This window comes from Triturus cristatus, chromosome 1_1 (genome assembly GCF_964204655.1).
Source record: "Triturus cristatus chromosome 1_1, aTriCri1.1, whole genome shotgun sequence".
Classification (NCBI taxonomy): domain Eukaryota; kingdom Metazoa; phylum Chordata; class Amphibia; order Caudata; family Salamandridae; genus Triturus; species Triturus cristatus.
In genome coordinates this window covers 26,182,632-26,210,312 of record NC_140579.1, presented here as the reverse complement: position 1 = coordinate 26,210,312, position 27,681 = coordinate 26,182,632, and the positions used below count along the sequence as shown (strand labels likewise).

Genomic DNA, 27,681 nt, shown 5'->3' with positions numbered 1-27,681 from the left:
TGATAACTAGCACACTACACTCTTGCTACAATGATCGGACTATACCCACCGCAACAATAATTCAAACAACAGTAATGCACATGGGGTGGCCCAGCCCAGCCTCCTTCGGCCTTGGACGGCCCGCCCTTTGCCCGGGCTTAGCCCGGCGCGTCCCGCGCGTCCTCACGGGACGAGGGGCCGGACGGGGCTTTATGCGCCCCCTGGCGCGTTCCGCTGACGAGTCCTGTCCCAATGAATCCTGGGGGCTGTAGTTTCCGAGGGACCGGCGGAGCCAAGCCCGGCCGGTCACTCAGCAGGTATACACATGGGCTGAGGCAGAGTAGCAAATGCGGAGCCAAGCCCGGCAGGAGGGAGATCAGGAGACAAAGTGCGGAGCTAAGCCCGGCAGCTGGAAACTCAAAGAGAGTCAAGAGTCAAGTGTGCCCCCGCAGCAGCACCCGGTGAGTAAAGGAAAAACAAAAAAAAAAAACCTGTAATCATATAAGGTATTATTATGTGGACCTGGCTTAGAGTATAAAATTATTTTTGGGAAAGGCAATAGGTTCTTCGATAAAAGAATGGGATTGGCTCCAAATGATGAAAGAGAACTTATTCAAAGTTTTCTGTGCACAAACATATCTGGGTGTATCGAGGAACACCATAGTAGGGCTGTGAAACAGTACAGGAGTTACACACCACAAAGCTTTTTAAGAGACACCAGTGCAAATATCCGTTAGTGCTCTGTCAACATAGAAAACGTAGAGTGGAAAAAGTACAACTCACAAACTGGTTGTTTTTTGGAGGCGTACTTTGCACAATCGTGACTGCGTTGCTCTATGGCCAACCAGCCTCATCCCAGAGCCTTTACCTCCTGCACTCTACACGCCTCGCTTAGTTATGTTTGGGCAAAAAGTAGCTATTGCTGCAGAGGTTAAAGGCCAGAATATCGTTTGGCAAAAATATTGTCTCACTTACAAATTGTGTCCAAAATATTGTTTGCAAAAATGTCTTCCCATTTGGTGTAGATATTATGCTATTAACTCCAATAGGGTGTTTTTTTTAAATAAATTATATTTAGGATATAATAATTATGTCATTCAATGTTTAGTCTTTGATATGCTTCTACCACACCCAGAAAGATGAGTGTTGCTCTAATGGTAAGTCAGCACACTTCCAAATAATGACATCGATTCTCATGTATCATGGGTCTGAATATGCTCCATCTTTATGGCAATTAGGAAGCCAATTGATAAAGAATGTATGAAGCTCTTCTATAATCACTCTATTGGTGTTTACTTTGCATTTGCCTCCCCATCCCTCTTCTTACCCCTCTGCCTGCTTAGTCTCTCCGAGCTTCTGACATGTATCATCCTCTTCTGTTCATCTTTTTTACTTTTCACACAGTGTCTCTCTTACACATGACAAACCACCCACCACATTTTTCACCTTTGATCTTCACTGAACTTATACAGGAATTTGGCATGCCCGTCATGTTGTAAGTCCATAAAATCTTACCTGCTGATGACACAGCTTTGTCTTCATTGGTGTTTGTGGGCTCGTGCTTCACAAGGCACTTGTAGTTCTTTGTTTCCCAGTCAGCTGACGACACACTGAGGATGCTGCTCAAGCTATAGTGGGAAGCGCCTTGATGTAGAACGGACGGAAACGTCTTGACTCCAGAAGTGATGGCTCCATTGTGGTTCCACAACACTGTCACTGGTTCAGGAAGATATCCAGTCACCAAGCAGCCAATGGCCACATTGGTGCCACTCTTGGCTCCGCAGCAGGACACCAGTGGGAAGACTGAAGGCTTTGACGGTTGAGCTGCAAATGAAGTATTAAAAATTGAGTACGTGAAGCAGAGGAGAGAGTTTCTTCAAGATTAAGATGTTTAAAATAATGTTGTGGATACTCCTTGCTGTGCATGAGGAGCGCTCCTATCAATCGTGCCACCAACGTGCACCATCGCTTTGGAGAACCACTGAACTCATACCATGCCACCATTGCTTTCTGCACAGTGCTCCTTGTTGCATGATTCACTGGACGTTTACTGATGCAGCCACGGTCAGCCACATGTCACTATGACAAAAGGTTCAGTCTAAGCCAAAGGGCGGCTGTCTAGGGCCCAGAAGGTCCATGGTAACTATTCTTAATGGCCATATCTCAAGGATGAGTTGCAATCAAAAGACCACATTCAGACTACTGAGTCCAGTTCTGTAGGTCCCACCAGAAATATTTTGGCTTTATATGAAAGACAAGTGGAGTCTGGTGTCACATTTTTAGGCTGAAATCTAGATTATTGTATCCATCTCTGTAGATTAATTTGTTGTACCCTGCACATGGAGACACTGGTAGCCATGTAGTATATTTCAAGTCTTCTTTATTGGTTCCATGTCAGGGTAGTATCAATCTCTGTCCAGCCAGCTCTAGTCAGGTAATAGCCATGTACCAGCCCCACCAGGAGCCGCCTGCCTAGCTGCTCAGGCCATCTCCAACTGTCACCACTCCTCCACACAGGCACCCAGGCATTCCACACATCTCAGTCACACCAACATTCCGTTACCATCTCCCACTCTGGCTGAGCAGCTAAGAGGAACTAGGCTGATTATATGTAAATGTAATACTTAGGATATAATATCATCCCTTTCCTTTAAATAAAAAACAAACAATACTAAAAGAGAGAACTATGCACAATAAAGCGATAATGTTTGGAACTCAGAGAAACAACTTAAAGCAAAACATAACGAGAGAGTGAACAATACAAATCAAGAGAAGATGGGCAGAATAAGGCATCAAAAATATGAGCATCAATATCCCCCATCCTCCTCCATGAAAAATGTTAACATTATGAAGTATAAACTTGTAGAAATTCAAGTAGAAATAGTAATACTTTTTAACATAGGATAACACACCCCACAACCAATCCCAAAGAAGATATGTGGAGTGACGCAAAGGGTAAAACACCCCGCGACAACAATCACAACTGCAAGGGAACTAAGAGGATATGGGACAGCAACCCATGAAACTGTGTGAGGGGTTAGCAGCCATAACACCCACCCTAAGTAGGGTTGTACCTTAGTACTGCGCGCAACATGTAAATGGGGTCTAAACCCATATCCTAACCGTGTAAGGATTATACTAAATAGCGATTAAGTATAGGAACTAACCCATGGCTCAAACCTCAAGTAGAGGTCACTAACTGGGACTCAAACCCAACCCCATCCCTGACATAAGGGATACAACCGTGATGGGACTATTTTAGTAGCCCCAAACCCATCCCTCCATTAAGGAATAAAGCACGAGTTGTGACTATGACACGTAATGAGATAACAGTGACTTGTTACCCAGTTATCCCATATCAATCTTCTACATGTAGAATGTAAAGACATGCCCAAAATCACATTGTAAAGATGTTGCACATTTCGCTAAGGCTTAAAAATTCCTCGCCATATGTCACCAAAAGATAGTCTGATAGAGACTATTCAAAAGAGCAGAAATGTGTCATTACAGCTCCAAGCGCTGCAGCAATATGCCCCCAAAAGATAGTCTGATAAATAAACATTCTCCATCAAGGGTGAAATGAAGCAACCCACCAAAAAGAATGCCTCGTTGACAATTCCTCATATCACTCTTGACAAATGAACACCGCGTTGCCTCCATCCAACATCTTGCCTAATTAAAACTTTATCGCAGAAAAAGAATTGAAAAAAAAAACGTGGTTGGCAAAGTACAATAAGCTGATTATGTTAAGTGACTGGAATACTTCAATGAGAGATGAACTGCAGCCCCCAAACACAAGATGGCGGCACGTTTTCTGACGACACGCCAGATGGCTAAAGGCACGTCAGTGCATACAACGTCCAGACGCAGCAGATCACAGGAGGCACGGAGAAACTGTAATGTTTTAGGGTTTCCTTAATGAGGCACAGAGAAACGGTAAGGGTGTGGTCCTTGTAATTTACTTTATTTGCCACATACACGAGAGCGCCAGGCAAAGCACGACCACACGGTCGATATCGCGACTCGCGCATGCTCAGTACATTTTCGCGCTGTCCTCGCGCGCTACGTAGCCACGTAGCGTGCGAGGACTAGAACGCTACACTACATATCTCCCTTCTTTAACACGGCCCCAATGAACATGCAGTCCTACAGTCTCTAGGGTGCTCAGCTTCCCGCTAGATCAAAGTCTCTGAGGTGGCTAGGTCTTACCACCACTCTGCCTGCTCTGGTGCACCTTACCGGGGTGGAGGAAATCTCAGGGTCACTGTCCTCAGCTGGGCTCCCCACCTTATCCCAGGGAGTACTTCGTTCTCCTCTCCCCGGGGTACCGCTCTCCTCTCTCGGTAATTCCTCCGTCTCCGTCGCCCCCTGATCTTCCTGCTCCTTACAGTTCTCTTCCATCTTCATGTCTCTTCCTTCCTTGGGGCTACTTCCTTCGTTAGCTCTGAGATTGATTTCTTGTTGTGTCTTTTCATTCTCTTCCTCGGGCCACTTTAAGATCTTGTTACATTTGGCCATGCGATCTTGGGACCACACATTCCCATCACTGAGTAATGCAGCCCTCACGTACACTTCCTTCACCTGTAATGGTGGACTGTACTTGCTGTCTCATTTCTTTTTTCGTATAGCCTATTTGACTCTCACCCATTCCCCTCTTTCTAGTGTTGTTTCCTTCACTTTTCTCCTCTGGTTGTAGTACTCCGTGTACACCCTCTGGGCCTTCTCTAGATTTTGTTGCACCACCGCCGGGGACCATTTACTGGTGATCGTCTTCTCTCTCCACATCACATTGTCCTTGGTGAATGGGTGTCTTCCTCTTAAGATTTGGAATGGGCTATACCCAGTGCCCGTGGGCGTGATGCGGTATGCCCAAATCATGTTCTGTATCTCCTTCTCCCAATCTTTTCCCATCATGATGGCTGCTTGAATAGACCCCATAAGGACTCTGTTGAATCGTTCCACCTGTCCATTGCTTGACGGATGATACACTGCTGTGTGTAGTAATTTGATTCCATTTCGCTCGGCGTACTGTGCCATTTTTCAGACGTGAATTGGGGTCCATTGTCACTCAAGATGGTTCTCGGAATACCTTCTCTTAGGAACACTGTGGTAAGAAACTTAATCACTGTCTCTGCATCAATTTCCTCTTGTATGTGTATCTCCGGCCACTTCGAATATTTGTCAACAAGAACGCATAGGTATTGGGGCGTTCCATGGGTGTCCAGCACTGGCCCCAGGATGTCCACCACCACATCTTCCCACGGACCACTAGGTAGTGTGAATTTTCCCAACGCCGGTCGTAGGGGAGTCAGTGTTTTGTCCGCTCTTGTGGCACTGATCACACTCTCTCACTTGCCTTTCCACCTGAGCGTCCATTCCTGGCCACCAATACATGTGCTTGGCTCTCGCCTTGGTTTTTACAATTCCCAAATGTCCTTTGTGTAGTAATGCGACTAATCGAGAAACTAACGCTGCCGGGGGAATTACTTTGTCCCCTATGTATAGGAATATTCCTTTGTCCCCCACCGATAGTTCCTCCCAGACTTCATAGTATTTCCTGAGCGCCGCCCCTAGCCGTTTCTTTTCTGGCCATCCATGTATTATGTTCTCTTTGACTTCACGGATTTCCATGTCTTCTTCATACGCTAGGGTCCAGTCTCGCTTACTTATCACTCTTTCTGGATCTTCCATTACCGCTACCATTTCTTCTTCTTCTGTCGCGGTGTTCGGGGCCTCTTCCATGGCTGCTGCTCTACTAAGGTAATCTGCTACCTTGTTTCTTGTCCCCGGTATGTACTCCACATCGTACCTGTACTCCAATAGTTTGAGTGTCATTTTCACGATGCGTGGCGTAGCACTGGCATGCCCACTCGAGGTGAGCACTTTGACTAATGGCTTGTGATCCGTTTTGAGTAGGAACCTTGTGCCCCATAGAAATTGGCGAAACTTCCCCATGGCCCACACTACCGCTAACATCTCCTTCTCAATCACGCTGTATTTCTGTTCAGTGGGTGATAGCGTTCTTGACGCGAAGCTGAGGGTCTCCGCCATTCCGTCTCTCCTCTCCTGCTTGAGGACTGCCCCTAGGCCTTTTTCGCTGGCATCTGTCGTCAGTTTTGACCGACTGAGTGGATCATATCCTTGCAGTGGCATCGCTTGGCTATGTCTTTCTTCAGGGCTTCAAATTCTTTTTGTGTTTCTTCAGTCCATTTGTATACCGTATTGTCCCTCGTTAGTTGTCTTAGGTGGTGTGTTTTGGTGGTAAAGTGCTGCAGCAACTTGCTGTAATACTCTGCCATCCCTAGGAAGGACCGCACCTCTTCTTTGTTAGTAGGGGCCATTGCCTTGCATATCGCCTCCACATTTGATCATTTGGGGGTGATGCCTTGTCCTCCAATTTCATGACCTAGGTAAGTGACTGATGTCATTCCCAGTCGGCACTTCTCCCATTCCGCGGTTAGGCTGTTGTCCTCAAGCACCCGGAGTACCTTGTCCAGCCTCTCGTCATGGTTTTTTCTATCTGTTCCCATCACCAGTATGTCGTCTTGGAAGTACTGAATGCCCTCGATGTCTTGGAATAGGTGATGCATTAATTTCTGGAACACCGCCGCTGCTGAGGCGAGACCGAACGGCATTCTGCGGAATTGGTAACATCCAAAGGGTGTTATGAAGGATGTCAGTTTCCGGCTTGTTGGATGTAGATCTATCTGGTGATAGGCCGACGTAAGGTCAATGGTGAAGAACCACTTTACCCGCTTGGTCTTAGCTAGCATTTCTTCGATACGAAGTAATGGAAATATTTCTACGCTGAGACATTTGTTCAGTTCTCTAAGATCCACACACAAGCGGACTTTGCTGTTAGGTTTCATCGCCACTACCAAGGGGGCGAGCCATTCTGTGCTGTCTATAGGCTCTATTATTCCATCTTTTTCCAGTCTATGAAGCTCCATTCGCACTGCTTCTTTTACGGCTAGAGGTACGTTGCGGACTTTGTGAGATACTGGGCAGGAGTTTTCCTTGAGTACTATCTTGTGTGTGAATTTCTCCAGTTTTCCAACCTTCCCTCCAAACACTTTCGGGAATTTGCTCTTCATCTCTTCCAGTCCCGGCCAGCTCCCTGGCGCTGTAATGAGCACTTGTGTCCCCTCCTGGGTCTAGCTTAATCCCTAGATCACCTTGATCCATCCATCCCAGGACGGAGGGGCCCTTCTCCGCTATGTATAGCTTGCACTCTGCCTTTCTTTCTCTAAATTCGAAGGTCAACTTCCTGTATCCCACCATAGGAATCGGTTCGCCTGTGTACGACACTGGTCGTATATCTGGTGGTTCTAGTCTTGCTCCCAAACTGGGCTCGAATTGTTCCTTCCACACTGCTCTTTGGATGATGGTGTATGGGGATCCCGAGTCTATTACTTTCTTGATCTTCACTCCTCCTATCTCCATGTCGCATTGTGGTTTGCGGGATCGCTTCCCATCAATTCCCAGTACTTGGTCCTCTATGCATAGTACCTCAACGTCTTCTTCTTGTTCTTCTTCTTCCTTTAGTTGATCTTGAGTAACGTACTTCACCATGGGTCTCTTCGTTTTTCGTCGACAGACCTTTTCATAGTGTCCCATTATGCCGCAGAACATACACTTCGCTCGAAACGCAGGGCAACGTTTGTCCTGGGCTGCATGTGCTAGACTTCCACACCTGTAGCATGCCCCATTGTTGTCCCTATTCTGCTTCCATGGTTGCCCTTGTTTCCCTTTCCATTTAGTGGGTCCTTTACTTTCCGGGGGTATGAGTTTGCTCCTTCCCTGTGGTTCGGCATCATCCACTTTGTTTTCCATGGTTTTCGGGAGCGTCTCCCTTTTCGCTGCATCTGCGCATCTTTTTGTCAATTCTGCCTTTTTTACCATAGCGATTACTTCTTTTAGTGGCGCCTCGCTATTTGCCCACAATTTGTCTTGTACACTCTTGTTGGTGGTATGCATGACAATTTGATCTTTAATGAACTCATCATGCAATGCTCCATACTTGCATGTCACCGCCAATTTTCTCAATGCTGCTACGTAATCATCTATGGTTTCTCCAGCCTCTTGTTTCCTTTGTTGGAATTTGTATCGATCTATGGAAACTCACTGCTGGGCGGTAGTGGTTGTCGAGGTCCTCAATGGCATGTATAAATACGTCATCATCAGCAGCTTGTCGGGGTGTAGGTACCAGGTTCTGAAAAACTCTTATGCCCTCCGGGCCTAAATTGTGCAGGAGAATCCTTTTCTTCCTCGCGCTGGGGAAAGCTTCTCCATTTTCATCTTCAAGCGCTGCAATATAGTTCTTGAAATACTCTCGCCAATCCTCCCACTTCATTTGGGGTTCTCCCGGCCTCGGCAGGAATGGGATTGGCGCCGTCAGCGACGATCCTTGTGCAGTCATCTCTGCGCGTCTTTCTGGTGCCGCCCCTGGGCCTCTTGGGCTGCCTGGCGCGTCCGAGTTACCTAGCTGCGCCTGCTCCTGTCGTGTCTCTTCTGCTCCCCCATCACTGCGTGCCGCCGCTTCCGCCAGGTTCCCAGTGGATTGGGGTCTGCGCCGTCCTTCTCCTGCTTTCTCCCCTATGCTGGTTTCTCACCTGGTGGTCGGCTTTTCTTCCTTGCTGCCTCTGCCGCGCTCTCTATGTGTGTATGCGCCACAGTGGTGGTCTCCCTCTAGTGGCCTCAGTGGTGGCTGCTGGGCCGGTCTGTGCTTTCTGGGTGGTGGGTCCGGTGTTCCGTTTTTATTCCTCCTGATCAGAAATATTCCATATCTCGTTGCCACTGTAATGTTTTAGGGTTTCCTTAATGAGGCACAGAGAAACGGTAAGGGTGTGGTCCTTGTAATTTACTTTATTTGCCACATAACGAGAGCGCCGGGCAAAGCACGACCGCACGGTCGATATCGTGTCTCGCGCATGCGCAGTACATTTTCGCGCTGTCCTCGCGCGCTACGTAGCCACGTAGCGTGCGAGGACTAGAGCGCTACACTACAGAAACGTCACTAAGGATCCATGGTGACATAGACTGCAGGTAAGAGTACGCGCGTTATGTTGAGCTCAATTAGTTTTAAATTTGAACGGAGCTCGAGCCTAGGATCAAACTGCTATTGATTGGTAGAATGAACAAGTCTCAACGAAGGTTAAAGAATCATAGACAAAAAGAGAAAAAAGTCTCACTAATAACCACCGTTTTAGCCATTTTGCTCACATTCTCCACCATAACCGCAACTGCCTCTCTGACAGGCACTTCATGTGCAGGTTGTGGGAGCAAGATACCCATTTTGCTTGCACTCTCTTCAGTCTCCACAACTTGTTTCTCTGTCATGCTCTTCATGTGTAGGTGAGATTGAAAAATGCGCGCAGTCTGATGTTTCAGATGACACCGTCAAGGAAGTCAAAAGGTGTTCAACCTTTATTTTGATTGAACACAAAGTTCACACTGACGCTGCCACAAACAAGTTGATCCAGTGTATACCAAAGTACATCCTCTCCAATGTCGTGTGCACTCACTCATAACAGAGTATGAGACATCACGATACTGTGCACAAGCCAAAAACACAATGCTTGTAGAGAGTCCAACTGCCACAATGTAAAGCCAAACAACAATGCTTCATCCTTCTGTGCAGCTTCTCATCCCAGAGTCCAAACACGTGCCAAACAACTGAATGTGCACAACTGTTGAAAGCAAGGTGACTGCTTTACTTAATGTTGAGCTGTGTTTACTCCTCCACAGCCTCACACCAAAGTGTGAGCAGTGAAAAACACTTCACTAAGACCGTTTTGCCATCATGTAAAACCACACCGTCCCTGTGTGGTAACTGTGAATTACATTCACTGAGTTAGTACACAACTCACATCTGTACAGCCACAAATCCATTACACAATGGAAGTATCCATGCAGCATTCACAATAGGTACTGGAAGTAGTGATACTCAATCCAGACAACCATTATCAAGACAGGTCATACCTGCAGAGAATTGTATGGAGCAAGTACAGGCTGGACAAACACTGTGGTAGGGTTGTCCGATGATATGGACACTGGTCGGGCTGGCTTGCCTGTTGCTCCAAACAAGAAACTCTTTACTTTGTCACAGTTAATTTCTTCTGTCTTGATTCTCAAGTTCCTTAAGAGGCTGCACCTGGAGAATTTTTCCTAGTTTTGGGCTGCAGGGAATGGTGTTGGTGTCTATGAATTATGTCCTCCCGTCCAACCAACTGTGGATGTGTTGATTTATGATCCACAATCGGGGAAAAGTGTTCATGGAAACAAATTGATTGGATTGGAAGCAGGCTTTAGCAAAATTTTAACAACACTAAGAAACTTCAAAGAATTTTCAAATTTTGTGCTGTGGAAAAATCGCATAATTTGTCCAAATTTCACAGTATGTGATTTTGGGCAACTTTTTTTTACTCATGCTCACGTGTTGCCTCAATAAGAGTTGCCGGAGAGCAGCATGAGATCTTCTAGTTTTGAAGGTCATATTTAGGGAATGGGCTGCCACTACCGGCACTCCCACTTCCTGAAGAATAAGGACAGACTGGGATCAATCTAGAGAGAGATTACTGACATGATGAATGACATAAACTAAGAATACAGGGAGTATAGGATCAAGAATACAGGAATGCACAAAGCACTTCAAGGCAAAGAGGGAGGAAGGACAAAGGCATTCAACTTCATAAAGGGAGCATCAAGTACAGTGTTATTTAAATGTCCTGTAATCTTCAAATCAAATATCATGAGGGGACTGAGGCTTTCTTTGGGTCTCTAAAGTGATTCCCCATTCTCCTAGTAACAGGAGTTGCCAGGAGAATGGAGATTGCAAGGTGTGTGGGTGCACCACAACCACACCTGCTGTTCTCATACTGGGATCCACAACCGGGCCCTATGGTACAATTCTGCATCACTAGAAACCAGTGCTAGTGCTCCTCAGTCCTGCCCTAGTCCCCTGCTTCCATAGGTCAGAATCTATCATTTTTCATTAATGCTTCTTAATGCAGTGATACAATCTGATTTACTAAGGTGAAACGCCTCCGCGAGCTAAGTAAATACAGTTATTTAAATCTGGAAGAGACTTTAACATATTTTTACATGATGTTTAGTGCATTATTTACTTGTCAAACATTTCCAGGGCCGGTTCATGCACTGGCTCTTATAGCCAAGCCAGGCCCTTGGGTCGGCTGTCTGTGTGAATTTGGTGGAGCTCTCATTTCTACCATCTGTTCCACCAAGTAATGCCCCTTTACCCTGACCTGCAAAATCCTCTACTATCCCAAAGCTAGTATACACACACGGCTCTTGCAATGCACCTCAATACTGGCCTCGACACCTCATTGCAATTGTAGCACAGAGACGCACACAGAGCCCCTCCTCTGCAGCGCCACCCTGGAGTACAGCACACAGCACTGAGATCAGCCCTCTACCAGTGCTTAATTTGAGCTGGTGGTTTCCAGGTTTCTAGTGCTCAGCACTGGCACTTGATCATCAACACCTCTGCTTTCATGACCACCAGTTAAGGACACATTCATTTATGGTAGGCACAGGGAGATTAAGTGATTTGCCTAGAATCACACCTGACACCTTTATCCCTCGCTGTGCCGGTACTGGAACCCTTGGTCCACTTTGCTGATGTACCTCAAAGCTACTCAATGGCCCCCACTGATGTACCTCTTCGCTACTCTATGGCCCCCACTGATGTACCTCTTTGCTACTCTATGGCACCCACTGATGTACCTCTTTGCTACTCTATGGCACCCACTGATGTACCTCTTTGCTACTCTATGGCCCCCACTGATGTACCTCAAAGCTACTCTGTGGCACCCACTGATGTACCTCTTCGCTACTCTGTGGCATCTGCTGATGTACCTCTCCGCTACTCTGTGGCACCCACTGATGTACCTCTTCGCTACTCTATGGCCCCCACTGATGTACCTCTTCGCTACTCTATGGCACCCACTGATGTACCTCTTCGCTACTCTATGGCACCCACTGATGTACCTCTTTGCTACTCTATGGCCCCCACTGATGTACCTCTTCGCTACTCTATGGCCCCCACTGATGTACCTCTTTGCTACTCTGTGGCATCCACTGATGTACCTCAAAGCTACTCTGTGGCATCCACTGATGTACCTCAACACTACTCTATGGCACCCACTGATGTACCTCTTCGCTACTCTATGGCACCCACTGATGTACCTCTTCGCTACTCTATGGCACCCACTGATGTACCTCTTCGCTACTCTATGGCACCCACTGATGTACCTCTTTGCTACTCTATGGCCCCCACTGATGTACCTCTTCGCTACTCTATGGCCCCCACTGATGTACCTCTTTGCTACTCTATGGCACCCACTGATGTACCTCTTCGCTACTCTATGGCACCTACTGATGTACCTCTTCGCTACTCTATGGCCCCCACTGATGTACCTCTTCGCTACTCTGTGGCACCCACTGATGTACCTCTTTGCTACTCTATGGCCCCCACTGATGTACCTCTTCGCTACTCTATGGCCCCCACTGATGTACCTCTTTGCTACTCTGTGGCATCCACTGATGTACTTCAAAGCTACTCAATGGCATCTGCTGATGTATCTCAACACTACTCTATGGCCCCCACTGATGTACCTCTTCGCTACTCTATGGCACCCACTGATGTACCTCTTTGCTACTCTATGGCACCCACTGATGTACCTCTTCGCTACTCTATGGCACCCACTGATGTACCTCTTCGCTACTCTGTGGCACCCACTGATGTACCTCTTTGCTACTCTATGGCCCCCACTGATGTACCTCTTTGCTACTCTATGGCCCCCACTGATGTACCTCTTCGCTACACTATGGCACCCACTGATGTACCTCTTCGCTACTCTGTGGCACCCACTGATGTACCTCTTTGCTACTCTATGGCCCCCACTGATGTACCTCTTCGCTACTCTATGGCCCCCACTGATGTACCTCTTCGCTACTCTGTGGCATCCACTGATGTACTTCAAAGCTACTCAATGGCATCTGCTGATGTATCTCAACACTACTCTATGGCACCCACTGATGTACCTCTTCGCTACTCTATGGCACCCACTGATGTACCTCTTCGCTACTCTATGGCACCCACTGATGTACCTCTTCGCTACTCTGTGGCACCCACTGATGTACCTCTTTGCTACTCTATGGCCCCCACTGATGTACCTCTTCGCTACTCTATGGCCCCCACTGATGTACCTCTTTGCTACTCTGTGGCATCCACTGATGTACTTCAAAGCTACTCAATGGCATCTGCTGATGTATCTCAACACTACTCTATGGCCCCCACTGATGTACCTCTTCGCTACTCTATGGCACCCACTGATGTACCTCTTTGCTACTCTATGGCACCCACTGATGTACCTCTTCGCTACTCTATGGCACCCACTGATGTACCTCTTCGCTACTCTGTGGCACCCACTGATGTACCTCTTTGCTACTCTATGGCCCCCACTGATGTACCTCTTTGCTACTCTATGGCCCCCACTGATGTACCTCTTCGCTACTCTATGGCACCCACTGATGTACCTCTTCGCTACTCTGTGGCACCCACTGATGTACCTCTTTGCTACTCTATGGCCCCCACTGATGTACCTCTTCGCTACTCTATGGCCCCCACTGATGTACCTCTTTGCTACTCTGTGGCATCCACTGATGTACTTCAAAGCTACTCAATGGCATCTGCTGATGTATCTCAACACTACTCTATGGCCCCCACTGATGTACCTCTTCGCTACTCTATGGCACCCACTGATGTACCTCTTTGCTACTCTATGGCACCCACTGATGTACCTCTTCGCTACTCTATGGCACCCACTGATGTACCTCTTCGCTACTCTGTGGCACCCACTGATGTACCTCTTTGCTACTCTATGGCCCCCACTGATGTACCTCTTCGCTACTCTATGGCCCCCACTGATGTACCTCTTTGCTACTCTGTGGCATCCACTGATGTACTTCAAAGCTACTCAATGGCATCTGCTGATGTATCTCAACACTACTCTATGGCCCCCACTGATGTACCTCTTTGCTACTCTATGGCACCCACTGATGTACCTCTTTGCTACTCTATGGCACCCACTGATGTACCTCTTCGCTACTCTATGGCACCCACTGATGTACCTCTTTGCTACTCTATGGCACCCACTGATGTACCTCTTCGCTACTCTGTGGCACCCACTGATGTACCTCTTCGCTACTCTGTGGCACCCACTGATGTACCTCTTTGCTACTCTATGGCACCCACTGATGTACCTCTTCGCTACTCTGTGGCACCTACTGATGTACCTCTTTGCTACTCTATGGCACCCACTGATGTACCTCTTCGCTACTCTGTGGCACCTACTGATGTACCTCTTTGCTACTCTATGGCACCCACTGATGTACCTCTTTGCTACTCTATGGCACCCACTGATGTACCTCTTCGCTACTCTATGGCACCCACCGATGTACCTCTTTGCTACTTTATGGCACCCACTGATGTACCTCTTTGCTACTCTATGGCACCCACTGATGTACCTCTTTGCTACTCTATGGCACCCACTGATGTACCTCTTCGCTACTCTGTGGCACCCACTGATGTACCTCTTTGCTACTCTATGACATCCGCTGATGTGCCTCTTCGCTACTCTATGGCACCCACTGATGTACCTCTTCGCTGCTCTATGGCACCCACTGATGTACCTCTTCGCTGCTCTATGGCATGCACTGATGTACCTCTTTGCTACTCTATGGCACCCACTGATGTACCTCTTTGCTACTCTATGGCACCCACTGATGTACCTCTTTGCTACTCTATGGCACCCACTGATGTACCTCTTCGCTACTCTATGGCACCCACTGATGTACCTCTTCGCTGCTCTATGGCACCCACTGATGTACCTCTTTGCTACTCTGACATCCGCTGATGTACCTCTTTGCTACTCTATGGCATTTGCTGATGTACCTCGCTGCTCTATGGCACCCACCAATGTACCTCTTTGCTACTCTATGACATCCGCTGATGTACCTCTTTGCTACTCTATGGGATTTGCTGATGTACCTCTTTGCTACTCTATGACATCCACCGATGTACCGCTTCACTACTCTATGGCATTTGCTGATGTATCTCAATGCTACTCTATAGCATCCACTGATGTACCTCAATGCTTCTCTATAGCATCCACTAATGTACCTCAATGCTACTCTATAGCATCCACTGATGTACCTCAATGCTACCCTATGACATCCACTAATGTACCTCAACGCTACCCACCCACTGATGTACCTCTTTGCTACTCTATGGCATCCACTGATGTACCTCAATGCTACCCTATGACATCCACTAATGTACCTCAACGCTACCCACCCACTGATGTACCTCTTTGCTACTCTATGGCATCCACTGATGTACCTCAATGCTCCTCTGTGGCATCCACTGATGTACCTGAACCTAACTCAATGAAATATGCTGATATTACAGTGCAATCCCTATTTTATAAAGCATTTGCCTCAATGTTGCTGTTTCACTGCGCTTTACGCAACAGTTAATATTATTTCCCAAGTCACTGTGGCTCAATGTACCAGCCTCAACGGATGAAAGGCTTAGCCAGCCCTGCCGCGTTCGAATCTGAGGGCTATTCACTGATACCAGCAGCGAGCAGTTATCTCCCTGGGCGTTCTCTTCCTCCTGTGTACTGGAGCCTACCCACCTCTTAAAGTGCCAGGGCACCACCCACCTCTGGCAGTGCACCATTCCGCAGGGTACTAATTCACAGCAGTATTTGAACTCGCACATAAATCTTGCAGTGCACCCTTCTACACAGAACTCCTGCCCGTGCAGTACTAAGTCTCAGCACTCTTGTCACTGCAGTACAAGGACTCAGCATCCCTTCCTCTGCACCAAGTGCAAAAGCTTACTTTCGGAACCCAGACATTGGGGGTAAAGGCATGCAAAAGAAAGGGCGGCGTCACGAGGACAGAGCCATGACGAGCAGTTTGACAGTCAACCTATAGATTTTTTTTTTTTAACTATTGCTCAATTAAATTGTCAACAAGAACACATTTGACAGTAAATCTGTTCTGGTTAATTAATTGGCCACAAAGAGGCTGCTTTTTTGTAAAATATCTTATAGGGTTATGATGCTTGCTGCAGAGATCTCTGTCTGCCTACTAATTAAAGGCATTATAATAATGGTAAGATAACTCTGATGGTTATGCACTTGCTTGAGAGATCTGTGTTTTGTCAAGTTATGTACGGAGACAAGGTCTTTCTTTGTACAGCGCTCTGATACCTTTGGGTCATGTTTACACCTTATAGAAATCTCTACATAAATAAATACTTTTCAAGCCAGTACTTGTGCCTTCATGATAGCTAAACTGAGCTCAGCCAAAGTGCCACATTTGTTATCTGAGACACAACCAACGTTAAAGTTTGTTGATCCACAGATAGCCATTCAAAAGCACATCAGCCCTGGCCTGTCAATCACGGTCGGGCAGTACTGATGCCCTACAGAAAGAAGTCGCAGTCTTAATACTCCAGTACTTGCCCCACTGCATTCCCTATTGGTCTAATGCTGAATGTCACACACAGCTCTATGGATATCCTCATGTCCGGCCAGCAACGACCTCTGTGATTCACGAACACGGGACCACCCAGAGCTCTGCTGATGTACCCAGATCCAGGCAGCAGGACTGTTTTAGAATGGAGGATTGGAGTCACATCCATCACTGTGTGCATCCCAAACCTGTCGCAGTACACGACTGCTGCTCAGCTCTGGGAATACACCTCCTCTTGAAACATGCAATGCTCTTTTAGCATCCTCAAATGGCAAAACATTTCACTCCAACCTGCACCACTCCTGCTATTCCATCCCTGGGACAGCCGCGCCTCTGCATGTCAATGCTGACCTCTAATCCCTACTTTTACATCCCTGGGACCGATGCGCCTCTGCATGTTAATACTGCCCTCTATGCCCCAATTTTACATCCCTGGGCCAGCTGCGCCACTGCAAGTCAATGCTGACCTCTATGCCCCAATATTACATCCCTAGGACAGCTGCGCCTCTGCATGTCAATGCTGACATACACGCCCCCACATTTACATTCCTGGGACAGCTGCACCTCGCATGTCAATGCTGACCTCTAGCCCCTACTGTTACATCCCTGGGACAGCTGCGCCTGTGCATGTCAATGCTGACCTCTTTGCCCCTACTTTTACATCCCTGTGACAGCTGCACCTCTGCATGTCAATGCTGACATACACGCCCCCACATTTACATTCCTGGGACAGCTGCACCTCGCATGTCAATGCTGACCTCTAGCCCCTACTTTTACATCCCTGGGACAACTGCACCGCTTTATGTCAATGCTGACATCTACTCCCCTACTTTCACATCCCTGGGACAGCTGCACCTCTGCATGTCAATGCTGACGTCTATGCCCCTACTTTTACATCCCTGGGACAGCTGCACCTCTGCTTGTCAATGCTTACCTCTACGTCCATACTTACATCCCTGGGACAGCTGCGCCTCTGCATGTCAATGCTGACCTCTATGCCCATACTTTTACATCCCTGGAACAGATGCGCTTTGCACGTCAGTGCTGACCTCTAGCCCCTACTTTTACATCCCTGGGACCCCAGCGTCTCTGCATGTCAAAGCTGACCTCTATGCCCCAATTTTACATCCCTGGGACAGCTAGACCTCTGCATGTCAATGCTGACCTCTGCGCCCCTACTTTGACATCTCTGGGGCAGCTGCGCCTCTGCATGTCAATGCTGACCTCTACACCCCTACTTTTACATCCCTGGGGCAGCTGCGACTCTGCATGTCAATGCTGACCTCTACGATCCTACTTTTACATCCCTTCGACAGCTGCGCAGCTGCATGTCAATGCCGACATCTATGCCCCCACACTTACATTCCTGGGACAACTGCACCTCGCATGTCAATGCTGACCTCTAACCCCTACATGTATATCCCTGGGACAGCTGCGCTGCTGTATGTCAATGCTGATGTCTACGCCCCTACTTTTACATCCCTGGGACAGCTGCGCCTCTGCATGTCAATGGTGACCTCTACATCCTAATTTTACATCCCTGGGAAGCCTGTGCCTCTGCATGTCAAGGCTGACCTCTACGCCCCTACTTTTACAACCCTGGGACAGCTGTGCTTCGCATTTCTGTCCTGACCTCTAGCCCCTACTTTTACATCCCTGGGACCGCAGAGCCTCTGCATGTCAATGCTGACCTCTTCGCCCCAATTTTACATCCCTGGGACAGCTGCGCCTTTGCATGTCAATGCTGACCTCTACGCCCCTACGTTAACATCCCTGGGCCAGCTGCGCCTCTGCATGTCAATGCTGACCTCTACACCCCTGCTTTTACATCCCTGGGCCAGCTGCGCCTCTGCATGTCAATGCTGACGTCTACGCCCGTACTTTTAAATCCCTGGGACAGCTGCGCCTCTGCATGTAAATGCTGACCTCTATGCCCCTACTTTTAAATCCCTGGGACAGCTGCACCTCTGCATGTCAATGCTGACCTCTACGCCCCTACTTTTACATCATTGGGAAAGCTGCGCGTCTGCATGTCAATGCTGACCTCTTCGCCCCTACTTTTACATCCCTGGGACAGCTGCACCTCTGCATGTAAATGCTGACCTCTACGCCCTTAATTTTACATCCCTGGGACAGCTGCACCTCTGCATGTCAATGCTGACGTCTTCGCCCCTAATTTTACATCCCTGGCACAGCTGCGCCACTGCATGTCAATGCTGACCTCTGTGCCCTACTTTTGTACATACCTGGGACAGCTGGGCCTCTGCATGTAAATGCTGACCTCTATGCCCCTACTTTCACATCCCTGGGACAGTTGCGCCTCTGCTTGTCAATGCTGACCTCTTCGCCATTTTTTTTACATCCCTGGGACATCTGCGCCTCTGCATGTCAGTGCTGACCTCTAGCCCCTACTTTTACATCCCTGGGACCGCTGCGCCTCTGCATGTCAATGCTGACCTCTACGCCCCTACTTTTACATCCCTGGGACAGCTGCGCCACTGCATGTCAATGCTGACCTCTATGCCCCAATTTTGCATCCCTGGGACAGCTGCACCTCTGCATGTCAATGCTGACATCTACGCCTCCAAATTTACATTCCTGGGACAGCTGCACCTCGCATGTCAATGCTGACCTCTAGCCCCTACTTTTACATCCCTGGGACAGTTGCGCCTCTGCATGTCAGTGCTGAACTTTAGTCCCTACTTTTGCATCCCTGGGACCGCTGTGCCTCTGCATGTCAATGCTGACATCTACGCCCCCAAATTTACATTCCTGGGACAGCTGCACCTCGCATGACAATGCTGACCTCTAGCCCCTACTTCTACATCCCTGGGACCGCTGCTCCTCTGCATGTCAATGCTGACCTCTACACCCCAATTTTACTTCCCTGGGACAGCTGCACCTTTGCATGTCAATGCTGACCTCTATGCCCCTACTTTTACATCCTTGGGCCAGCTTTGCCTCTGCATGTCAATGCTGACCTCTACACCCCTACTTTTACATCACTAGGATAGCTGCGCCTCTGCATGTCAATGCTGATGTCTAAGCCCCAATTTCACATCCCTGGGACAGTTGCGCCTCTGCATGTCAATCCCTGGGACAGTTGCGCCTCTGCATGTCAATGCTGACCTCTACATCCCTACTTTTACATCCCTGGGACAGCTGCGCCTCTGCATGTCAGTGCTGACCTCTAGCCCCGACTTTTACATCCCTGGGACCGCTGCGCCTCTGCACGTCAATGCTGACCTCTACGCCCCATTTCACATCCCTGGGACAGCTGCGCCTCTGCATGTCAATGCTGACCTCTATGTCCCTACTTTTACATCCCTGGGACAGCTGCGCTTTGCATGTCAGTGCTGACCTCTAGCCCCTACTTTTACAACCCTGGGACCTCTGTATGTCAATGCTGTCATCTACGCCAATACTTTTACATCCGTGGGACAGCAGCGCCTCTGCATGTCTATGGAGACCTCTACGCCACCATTTTACAACCCTGGGACAGCTGCTCCTCTGCATGCCAATGCTTACCTCTACGTCCATACTTACATCCCTGGGACAGCTGCGCCTCTGCATGTCAATGCTGACCTCTCTGTCCATACTTTTACACACCTGGTACAGCTGCCTCTCTGCATGTCAATGCTGACCTCTACGCCCCTACTTTTACATCCCTGGGACTGCTGCCCCTCTACATGTAAATGCTGACCTCTGCGCACCTACTTTTACATCCCTGGGACAGCTGCGCCTCTGCATGTCAATGCTGACCTCTAGCCCCTACTGTTACATCCCTGGGACAGCTGCACCTGTGCATGTCAATGCTGACCTCTTTGCCCCTACTTTTACATCCCTGTGACAGCTGCGCCTCTGCATGTCAGTGCTGACATCTACACCCCCACATTTACATTCCTGGGACAGCTACACCTCGCATGTCAATGTTGACCTCTAGCCCCTACTTTTACATCCCTGGGGCAACTGCGCCGCTGTATGTCAATGCTGACATCTATGCCCCTACTTTTACATCCCTGGGACAGCTGCACCTCTGCATGTCATTTCCCACGTCTACACCTCTAATTTTACATCCCTGGGACAGCTGCGCCTCTGCATGTCAATGCTGACCTCTACGCCCCAATTTCACATCCCTGGGACAGCTGCACCTCTGCATGTCAATGCTGACCTCTTCGCCCCTACTTTTACATCCCTGGGACAGCTGCACCTCTGCATGTAAAAGCTGACCTCTACGCCCCTACTTTTACATCCCTGGGACTGCTGCGCCTCTGCATGTAAATGCTGACCTCTACGCCCCTACTTTTACAACCCTGGGACAGCTGTGCCTCTGCATGTCAGTGCTGACCTCTAGCCCCTACTTTTACATCCCTGGGACAGCTGCACCTCTGCATGTCAATGCTGACCTCTTCGCCCCTACTTTTACATACCTGGGACAGCTGCGCCTCTGCAGGTCAGTTCTGACCTCTAGCCCCTACTTTTACATCCCTTGGACCGATGCGCCTCTTCAGGTCAATGCTGACCTCTACGCCCCTACTTTTACATCCCTGGGATAGCTGCACAACTGCATGTCAATGCTGTCCTCTATGCCCCAATTTTACAATCCCTGGGACAGCTGCGCCTCTGTATGTCAATGCTGACATCTACGTCCCTACTTTTACATACCTTTGACAGCTGCGTCTCTGTTTTGTCAATGCTGATGTCTACGCCCCTACGTTTACATCCCTGGGACAGCTGCGCTTTGCATGTCAGTGCTGACCTCTAGCCCCTACTTTTACATCCCTGGGAACGCTGCGCATCTGCATGTCAGTGCTGACCTCTAGCCCCTACTTTTACCTCCCTGGGACAGCTGGACCTCTGCATGTTAATGCTGACATCTACACCCTACTTTACATCCCTGGGACAGCTGCGCTTCTGCATGTCAAATGCTGACCTCTACGCCCCAATTTTACATCCCTGGGACAGCAGCGCCTCTGCATGTCAATGCCAACCTCTATGTCCATACTTTTACACACCTGGTACAGCTGCCTCTCTGCATGTCAATGCTGACCTCTACGCCCCTACTTTTACATCCCTGGGACTGCTGCCCCTCTACATGTAAATGCGCACCTACTTTTACATCCCTGGGACAGCTGCGCCTCTGCATGTCAGTGCTGACCTCTAGCCCCTACTTTTACATCCCTGGGACAGCTGCGCCTCTGCATGTGAGTGCAGACCTCTAGGTCCTACTTTTACATTCCTGGGACAGCTGCGCCGCTGCATGTCAATGCTGACCTCTATGCCCCTACTTTTACCTCCCTGGGACCGCTGCACTGCTGCATGTCAATGCTGACCTCTAAGCCCCAATTTTACATCCCTTTGACAGCTGCACCTCTGCATGTCAATGCTGATCTCTACACATATACTTTTACATCCCTGGGCCAGCTGCGCCTCTGCATGTAAATGCTGACATCTGCGCCCCTACTTTTACATCCCTGGTACAGCTGCACCTCTGCATGTAAAAGCTGACCTCTACGCCCCTACTTTTACATCCCTGGGACTGCTGCGCCTCTGCATGTAAATGCTGACCTCTACGCCCCTACTTTTACAACCCTGGGACAGCTGTGCCTCTGCTTGTCAGTGCTGACCTCTAGCCCCTACTTTTACATCCCTGGGACAGCTGCGCCTCTGCATGTCAATGCTGACCTCTTCGCCCCTACTTTTACATCCCTGGGACAGCTGCGCCTCTGCAGGTCAGTTCTGACCTCTAGCTCCTACTTTTACATCCCTTGGACCGATGCGCCTCTTCAGGTCAATGCTGACCTCTACGCCCCTACTTTTACATCCCTGGGATAGCTGCACAACTGCATGTCAATGCTGTCCTCTATGCCCCAATTTTACAATTCCTGGGACAGCTGCGCCTCTGTATGTCAATGCTGACATCTACGCCCCTACTTTTACATACCTTTGACAGCTGCGTCTCTGTTTTGTCAATGCTGATGTCTACGCCCCTACGTTTACATCCCTGGGACAGCTGCGCTTTGCATGTCAGTGCTGACCTCTAGCCCCTACTTTTACATCCCTGGGAACGCTGCGCATCTGCATGTCAGTGTTGACCTCTAGCCCCTACTTTTACATCCCTGGGACAGCTGGACCTCTGCATGTTTATGCTGACGTCTACGCCCTACTTTACATCCCTGGGACAGCTGCGCCTCTGCATGTCAATGCTGACCTCTACGCCCCAATTTTACATCCCTGGGACAGCTGCGCCTCAGCATGTCAATGGCGACATCTAGCCCCGACTTTTACATCCCCGGGACCGCTGCACCTCTGCACGTCAATGCTGACCTCTACGCCCCAATTTCACATCCCTGGGACAGCTGCGCCTCTGCATGTCAATGCTGACCTCTACGTCCCTACTTTTACATCTCTGGGACAGCTGCGCCTCTGTTTGTCAATGCTGATGTCTGCGCCCCTACTTTTACATCCCTGGGACAGCTGTGCTTTGCATGTCAGTTCTGACCTCTAGAGCCTACTTCTACATCCCTGGGACCGCTGCGCCTCTGCATGCCAGTGCTGACCTCTAGCCCCGACTTTTACATCCCTGGGACCGCTGCGCCTCTGCACGTCAATGCTGACCTCTACGCCCCATTTCACATCCCTGGGACAGCTGCGCCTCTGCATGTCAATGCTGACCTCTACGTCGCTACTTTTACATCCCTGGGACAGCTGCGCTTTGCATGTCAGTGCTGACCTCTGGCCCCTACTTTTACAACCCTGGGACCTCTGTATGTCAATGCTGTCGTCTACGCCAATACTTTTACATCCCTGGGACAGCAGCGCCTCTGCAAGTCAATGGAGACCTCTACGCCACAATTTTACAACCCTGGGACAGCTGCTCCTCTGCTTGTCAATGCTTACCTCTACGTCCATACTTTTACACACCTGGTACAGCTGCCTCTCTGCATGTCACAGCTGACCACTACGCCCCTACTTTTACATCCCTGGGACTGCTGCCCCTCTACATGTAAATGCTGACCTCTGCGCACCTACTGTTACATCCCTGGGACAGCTGCGCCTCTGCATGTCAATGCTGACCTCTTCGCCCCTACTTTTACATCCCTGTGACAGCTGCGCCTCTGCATGGTCAGTGCTGACATCTACACCCCCACATTTACATTCCTGGGACAGCTACACCTCGCATGTCAATGTTGACCTCTACGCCCCAATTTTACATCCCTGGGACAGCTGCGCCTCTGCATGTCAATGATGACCTCTTCGCCCCTACTTTTACATCCCTGGGACAACTGCGCCGCTGTATGTCAATGCTGACATCTATGCCCTACTTTTACATCCCTGGGACAGCTGCACCTCTGCATGTCATTTCTCACGTCTACACCTCTACTTTTACATCCCTGGGACAGCTGCGCCTCTGCATGTCAATGCTGACCTCTACGCCCCAATTTTACATCCCTGGGACAGCTGCGCCTCTGCATGTCAATGCTGACCTCTTCGCCCCTACTTTTACATCCCTGGGACAGCTGCGCCTCTGCATGTGAGTGCTGACCTCTAGCCCCTACTTTTACATTCATGGGACAGCTGCGCCGCTGCATGTCAATGCTGACCTCTAAGCCCCAATTTTACCTCCCTGTGACACCTGCACCTCTGTATGTCAATGCTGACATCTACGCCCCACATTTACATTTCTGGACAGCTGCACCTCGCATGTCAATCCTGACCTAGCTCCTACTTTTACATCCCTGGGACAACTGCGCCGCTGTATGTCAATGCTGACATCTATGCCCCAACTTTTACATCCCTGGGACAGCTGCCCCTCTGCATGTCAATGGTGACCTCTATGCCCCAATTTTACATCCCTGGGACAGCTGCGCCTCAGCATGTCAATGGTGACCTCTATGCCCCAGTTTTACAACCCTGGGACAGCTGGGCCTCTGCTTGTCAATGATTACCTCTACGTCCATACTTACATCCCTGGGACAGCTGCGCCTCTGCATGTCAATGCTGACCTCTACGTCCATACTTTTACACACCTGGTACAGCTGCCTCTCTGCATGTCAATGCTGATCTCTACGCCCCTACTTTTACATCCCTGGGACTGCTGCCCCTCTATATGTAAATGCTGACCTCTGCGCACCTACTTTTACATCCCTGGGACAGCTGCGCCTCTGCATGTCAGTGCTGACCTCTAGCCCCTACTTTTACATCCCTGGGACAGCTGCGCCCCTGCATGTCAATGCTGACCTCTTTGCCCCTACTTTTACATCCCTGTGACAGCTGCACCTCTGCATGTCAGTGCTGACATCTACGCCCCCACATTTACATTCCTGGGACAGCTACACCTCGCATGTCATTGCTGACATCTACCCCCTACTTTTACATCCCCGGGACAACTGCGCCGCTGTATGTCAATGCTGACATCTATGCCCCTACTTTTACATCCCTGGGAAAGCTGCACCTCTGCATGTCAATGCTCACGTCTACACCTCTACTTTTACATCCCTGGGACAGCTGCGCCTCTGCATGTGAGTGCTGACCTCTAGCCCCTACTTTTACTTTCATGGGACAGCTGCGCCGCTGCATGTCAATGCTGACCTCTAAGCCCCAATTTTACATCCCTGTGACAGCTGCGCCTCTGTATGTCAATGCTGACATCTATGCCCCAACTTTTACATCCCTGGGACAGCTGCCCCTCTGCATGTCAATGGTGACCTCTATGCCCCAATTTTACATCCCTGGGACAGCTGTGCCTCAGCATGTCAATGGTGACCTCTACGCCCCAATTTTACAACCCTGGGACAGCTGCGCCTCTGCTTGTCAATGCTTACCTCTACGTCCATACTTACATCCCTGGGCTAGCTGCGCCTCTACATGTCAGTGCTGACCTCTACCTCCTACTTTTACATCGCTGGGACCGCTGCGCCTCTGCATGTCAATGCTGACCTCTATGCCCCTACTTTTACATCCCTGGGACAGCTGCGCCGCTGTATGTCAATGCTGACGTCTAAGCCCCAATTTTACATCCCTGTGACAGCTGCGCCTCTGTATGTCGATGCTGACATCTACGTCCCCACATTTACATTCCTGGGACAGCTGCATCTAGCATGTCAATGCTGACCTCTAGCCCCTACTTTTACATCCCTGGGACAGCTGCGCCAATGCATGTCACTGCTGACCTCTATGCCCCAATTTTACATCCCTTGGACCGCTGCTCCTCTGCAGGTCAATGCTGACATCTACGCCCCCACATTTACATTCCTGGGACAGCTGCATCTAGCATGTCAATGCTGACCTCTAGCCCCTACTTTTACATCCCTGGGACAACTGCGCCGCTGTATCTCAATGCTGACATCTACGCCCCTACTTCTACATCCCTTTGACAGCTGCGCCTCTGTTTGTCAATGCTGATGTCTACGCCCCTACTTTTACATCCCTGGGACAGCTGCGCCTCTATGTCGATGCTGACATCTACGCCCCCATATTTACATTCCTGGGACAGCTGCACATCACATGTCAATGCTGACGTCTACGCCACTACTTTTACATCCCTGGGACAGCTGCGCCTCTGCATGTCAATGGTGACCTCTATGCCCTAATTTTACATTCCTGGGACAGCTGCGCCTCTGCATGTCAATGCTGATGTCTTCGCTCCTACTTTTACATCCCTGGGACTGCTGCGCCTCTGCATGTATATGCTGACCTCTACGCCCCTACTTTTACATCCCTGGTACAGCTGCACCTCTGCATGTCAGTGCTGACCTCTAGCCCCTACTTTTACATTCCTGGGACAGCTCTGCCTCTGCATGTCAATGCTGACCTCTTCATCCCTACTTTTACATCCCTGGGACAGCTGTGCCTCTGCATGTCAGTGCTGACCCCTAGCCCCTACTTTTACATCCCTTGGACCGCTGCTCCTCTGCAGGTCAATGCTGACCTCTACACCCCTACTTTTACATCCCTGGGACAGCTGTCCCTCTGCATGTCAATGCTGAACTCTACGCTCCTACTTTTACATCCTTGGGCCAGCTGCGCCTCTGCATGTCAGTGCTGACCTCTACCCCCTACGTTTTCATCCCTGGGACCGCTGCGCCTCTGCATGTCAATGCTGACCTCTACGCCTCTACTTTTACATCAGTGGGACAGCTGTGCCGCTGCTTGTCAATGCTGACCTCTAAACCCCAATTTTACATCACTGTGACAGCTGCGCCTCTGTATGTCAACGCTGACATCTACGCCCCCACATTTACATTCCTGGGACAGCTGCACCTCGCATGTCAATGCTGACCTCTAGCCCCTACTTTTACATCCCTGCGACAACTGCGCCGCTGTATGTTAATGCTGACATCTGTGCCCCTACTTTTACATCCCTGGGACAGCTGCACCTCTGCATGTCAATGCTGACATCTACGCCACTACTTTTACATCCCTGGGACAGCTGCGCCTCTGCATGTCAATGGTGACCTCTACGCCCCAATTTTACATCCCTGGGACAGCTGCGCCTCTGCACGTCAATGCTGACTTCTACGTCCCAATTTTACATCCCTGGGACAGCTGCGCCTCTTCATGTCAATGCTGACCTCCACTCCCCTACTTTTTTATCCCTGGGCCAGCTGCGCCTCTTCATGTCAATGCTGACTTCTACGTCCCTACTTTTACATCCCTGGGCCAGCTGCGCTTCTGCATGTCAATGCTGACGTCTACGCCCCTACTTTTACATCCCTGGGACAGTTGCGCCTCTGCATGTCAATGCTGACCTCTACGTCCATACTTTTATATCCCTGGGACAGCTGCGCCTCTGCATGTCAATGCTGACCTCTACGTCCATACTTTTACATCTCTGCTACAACTGCCCCTCTGCATGTCAATGCTGACCTCTACACCCCTACTTTTACATCCGTGGGCCAGCTATGCCTTTTTATGTCAATGCTGACCTCTAAACCCCTACGTTTACATCCCTGGGCCAGCTGCGCCTCTGCATGTCAATGCTGAAATCTACGCCCCTACTTTTACATCCCTGGGACAGCTGCACCTCTGCATGTAAATGCTGAACTCTATGCCCCTACTTTTACATCCCTGGGACAGCTGCGCCTCTGCATGTCAATGCTGACATCTACGCCCCTACTTTTACATCCATGG

General features: G+C 49.5%; 1 gene segment (V, D, J or C); it reads right to left on the bottom strand.

Annotated features, from left to right (window-relative positions):
- LOC146869204 (immunoglobulin heavy constant mu-like) overlaps positions 1-27,681 on the bottom strand; it is a 484,927-nt gene that overhangs the window by 50,921 nt on the left and 406,325 nt on the right. Inside the window, exon 2 of the C gene segment in view lies at positions 1,495-1,803.